Source organism: Chenopodium album, chromosome 6, assembly GCF_948465745.1.
Source record: "Chenopodium album chromosome 6, dcCheAlbu1.1, whole genome shotgun sequence".
Classification (NCBI taxonomy): domain Eukaryota; kingdom Viridiplantae; phylum Streptophyta; class Magnoliopsida; order Caryophyllales; family Amaranthaceae; genus Chenopodium; species Chenopodium album.
Window position 1 is genome coordinate 38,256,333 of NC_137839.1, and position 5,013 is coordinate 38,261,345.

At 37.7% G+C, this 5,013-nt stretch overlaps 1 non-coding gene across 1 annotated transcript; it reads left to right on the forward strand.

The window, feature by feature from the left end:
• The first annotated feature begins 341 nt into the window (after positions 1-341).
• Positions 342-447, forward strand: LOC145637628 (small nucleolar RNA R71). The gene has a single exon (XR_014114391.1). It is a non-coding gene; the product is annotated as a small nucleolar RNA R71 (small nucleolar RNA).
• Positions 448-5,013: the final 4,566 nt, after the last annotated feature.

The window sequence follows — 5,013 nt, forward strand, 5'->3', positions numbered from 1 at the left end:
AAGTATCCATACCATTGCCTCCCTTGGTTGAAGGGGAGGCATTACCATGAGGATTGGACCTTTCTTTCATCAATTCATCCATTTGCTTGGTCATTTTGGAGATTTGGGTAGAGAGGTTGTTGATTACGCTGGCTTGCTCCAATGAATAAACACCCTTACTTGAAGTTGCATCCCTTTCTCCTTCATACCAATCATCATAGTGCTTTGCGGCCTCCTCTATAATACACTCCACTTTATGCTCTCCTTTGTTCATGATTGGACCGCCGGTTGCGGCGTCTGGGCTTGTTCTTCCTTGAGATGTGAGATCTCCATAGAAAGTGTGAATGAGTTGATACTTGGGTATCCCATGGTGTGGGCATTGACGTTGAAGCTCTTTGTATCATTCCCATGCCGCACTTAGAGACTCACCACTCTTTTGGCGAAAACCTTGAATCAAAGACCGAGCTTCGACGGTCTTCCTATGGTTATAAAACCTCCTCAAGAAAGTCGTAGACAATTGGTCCCATGTTGTGAGAGAATTAGGGGGCACCTCCTTCTCTAGCCATTCTAGACCTCTCCCAATTAGTGAAAATGGAAACATCTTGAGGCGAATATATTCTTGAGTCACTCCATTGGCCTTTATTGTGTCACGATATTTCTCAAACTCTTTTAAGTGCTCATGAGGACTCTCAAACTTTCCACCCAAGATTTGTTTCCTCTCAATCAAAGAAATCAAATTAGACTTGATCTCGAAATTGTTGGCTTGAGTAGTAGAAGTTAGGATCCCACTTTGCGTTCTAAAAGCTTCGGGGGCCCTAAGACGACTCAAGGGCGTATTCTCTCCCATTTTAGGACCTTCTTCACTCTCGAACTTATAGGTTGAGAAAGTGTTGATTTCCGGACTCGATGATGAGCTAGGGCTATCTAATTCTTCACTTGAGGGTGAAGAGGGTGGAGTATCTTCTAGTTCTCTTACTTCTCTCGTCGGGGTGTGAGAATTTCTACTCCTTGCTCTTGCTTCTCTTCGAAGTAGGGACAAAGACCTCTCTAGCTCTGGATCGATGGGAATCAAAGATCTTGAGCGGGTTCGTCCTCTGTTTATACAACAAAGCTAAGAAGAACGTAAGCACTGACAAGTAACAAAAGTAGCAAACACTAACAAATAAAAGATGAGATAGTCTCAAACAAGCAATGAAATAGCAATGGAAGCCGTGTCCCCGGCAATGACGCCAATTTGATAGGGGAATAATTGCGTCGTTAGACAACTACACCTAAATCAAATACAATTTTTAACACTCGACTTATCCTAATACAAGTATATGGTAAGAAGAGGGGTCGAACCAAAGGGAGAAGCACATAAACACCGCATTCATCACTAGACTTTAAGCTATCTCAGGATAAAGCATAGGAATGACTAAGAGATTAAACTAAAGATAAAACGAGTTAAAATCAATATAACTAAACACCAAGGAAGATGGGTAGATGTAGATGTCGCTTGATCATGCAATATCATAAAAGCAAATCAATAGTGAACTAAATATGCATGAATATCGATATAAGGTTCAATCTAACTGCCTTCCGGGGTTAATTGGCTTCTCCTAACATAGTCTCTATGTTTCCACACTAGAACCATATATAGGGAGGTGCAATCAAAGAACAATCAATAGTAATGAATCCTAACTAAGTTAACTTCCGTTTCTTGTTAGCAAAGATTCACCTTTAATCAACTAACAATGTGCACTTGCAAGAAGATCAAAGAATATCAAGCATGCAAAGATTTTAATCACAGTTAACTTAATCCCAATATTATAAGCATGAACAATTAGCAATTACACCATCCCCACACCCTTGGCTAAGAGACTACTCACAAATCATGTTGAGAACAATATCAATCATCAAATCAATAAGCATCAACATGATTAATAAGCAAAGAAGGAAAATCAAAGTAAACAAGCAAAATTAAATGCAAAATTAAATAGAAAGAGTAAGAGATTGCTCATTAATTGAAGTGGAAGATCTACAAAAGATTAAACAAGCTTCTTCTTCAAAATCCAAGTTCATCAATCAAGAAATCCACACTTTATCTCTCTACCAAATGAAGACTAATAGTGTTTCTCTCTCTAGATTAAGCTAAAAGTGTAGAAAATTTAAACTAAGTTAATCTAAAATAACATCAAAACGTTCTAAGATGGGACTTATATAGTCCGTACAAAACCAGCTGAAAAAGAGGAGTGGTACGACCGAACAATAATGGGAAGCTTCGGCCGGACTACAGGGTAGGTTCGGCCGAACCATGGGTAAGTTCGGTCGAACCTCCCTGAGCCTGGTCTGGTCAAACTTTTGTGGTTCGACTACTCTTGCAAAATTTCCAAATTGCTGCCTCGACGTTCGGTCGAACCTCTGAGCAGGTTCGGCCACACCTTCAGGAGGTTCGGCCGAACCTTTTCTGAATCTTGCTTCCTTCAGCTTCCCTTGAGCTTAGCTTCCTCCTCTTGAAAACCCCGATGGTTCCTACAAAGCATAAGCATGGAAATTAAAGAAAAGAGTAGGAAAAAGGGGCAAAATCTAGGAAAGAAGATGCATAAAGGGAAAGGAAACTAAGTGCAAAGAAAATGATGCAAACAAGCTAAGCCGCAAAAGTGGGAAAATGACCATCAAAATGAACCTTAATCGTGGCATAAATGCCACTTATCAGCCTCTGAGACCTACGTAGGGTAATAGATTGAGCATTTGCATTGTCGGTTTGACTTTGCACATTTTGATCATTTTAACTTGCGTCAACAGATGCTGTTTGAGCACTTTGACTGTCATTCTGATTTTGTTGCTCATCCTCACGAACTTCGTCGAGTTTGATTTTCCTCTCACTTGTCCTTTTGGAAAGGTGTTCCTTCTCCAAAAAGACACCATCGCGAGCAACAAACACTTTGTTCTCCGATTTGTTGTAGAAGTAATACCCTTTGGTTTCTTTTGGTTAACCCACAAAGTAAACCTTGTCAGATTTTGGGTGATGTTTGTCAAAAATCAATTTCTTGACATATGCTTCGCATCCCCATATCTTTAGAAAAGACAACCTATGAGGTTTCTTTGTCCATAATTCATATGGAGTCTTTTCTAAAGCTTTTGATGGTGCACAGTTCAGTGTTAGTGCCGTAGTTAGAAGTACGTGTCCCCAAAAAGAGATAGGAAGATCACTAAGACCCATTGTTGATCGTACCATGTGTAACAAGGTCCGATTTCTCCTTTCGGATACTTTGTTCCATTGTGGAGTTCCTGGAGGTGTCAATTCTAAAAGTATACCCTTTTCTTTCACATGGTCATCGAATTATTGGCTTAAGTATTCACCACCTCGATCCGATCGAAGGGCTTTGATTTTCTTGCCAAGCTGATTTTCAACTTCACTTTGAAATTCTTTGAACTTTTCAAACGATTCAGATTTATGCAAGATTAGGTAGACATAACCATATCTACTATAGTCATCTGTGAAGGTGATAAAATATCGGTGTCCATTTCTTGTGGTTCAGCTCATTGGTCCACATACATCACTGTGTATTAGACCTAATAAGTCTCCTGCCCTTTCTCCCATCTTGGAGAATGGCTGCTTAATCATCTTGCCTAATAAACATCCCTTGCAATTCTCAAACGATTCTAAATCGAAAGAGGTAAGAAAACCTTCTTGTAGAAGTCTCTTGATGCGTTTGATGTTAATGTGGCCAAGACGACAATGCCACAAGTAAGTTTGGTTTGGCTCCATGGTCTTAGCCTTTTATCATAAACAATTTTGTCTAAACACACAAAAGGTGTAATTTCCATAAATATAAACAATACATTTAAACAAAAGGTCCTGTGATCAAGGTTTAAAATGACGTCTAACGTCGCAAGATCAAAGTATGGTAGATAAAACTTAACAAGTTTTACAATTTAGAAAAAATACATGAGATTAAAAGCTTTCTTTGGAAAGATTTACTTCTTCTTCCACTTGTGTACTCATGACCACTTGAAAAACACCGCTCATTTTGTTCCTGAAATAAGAGCATGAAATGAGTCAATTTTCCGGTGTCTAATACCTTATAAATTGCTTATTCTCAAGTGTGTAGATGATATCTAAGATTGAGGCTATCTTTCCTCTTGCCTCATCTTCCAGATACTCGCTACATTCTCTTTTGTAGTGGCCTTGCTTACTACAATAGAAGCAGCACATCTTTGCCTTGTTTTTGAACTCCTTTTTCTTGAACCTTATAGCAAACGTAGCCGCCTTGTAAGAGTAGGTTTTCTAGAGCTCTTGGACAACTTCTGACAGGCTAAAGTCGTATAACCTAATCAAAATTGATTCCTAAATCCTCTAACTAATGTAGATAGAGAAGTAGGGTCGAATCCACAGGGAAACAAGTCTTTTTATTCCTAATTAATTAAAGTAATCTAAATTATCAAATAACCAATATGTAAATTTGGATATAAAACTAAACTACGGAGATTAAGAATAAGAAGAAAACAATGAATAAAAGGTCTAGGGCATAGGTTCACCAATAAATAATATTCCAGGGTAAAACATAGTAATCAATCATCAATGCATAAATTAATCAGATCATAAAGGGCTTTCGCTACGTATTACAATCACACAATTAATTTACCGGTATTAAATCTCATCTCTCGAATCTCGACTTAACCATTTATAAATTAACCTGCCTATTGAAACTAGACCTAAACATCAATTCTCATATGTCGAATCTCGAATCAACATTGTCAAACTCATGCATAAAAGATCAGGCCTTATCTAGTCACAGAGTATTAAATCAATCAATAGGAAATTAATCTAGAATAGACAATCAACAACAATAAATTACCCCTTCATATTATTTATGGATTCCCACAAACCCTAGAAATAAAACTACTCACACATAATTAAATATAAACTAAACAAAGCAATTAAAGGAGACATGATAAGGATCAAAGGAAAGAAAATAAGTAATAAAGGAGAGAAGAAATAATACTAAAAGAAAGATATATTAAATTGCATAAATTAAGAGTTTTGAGAGA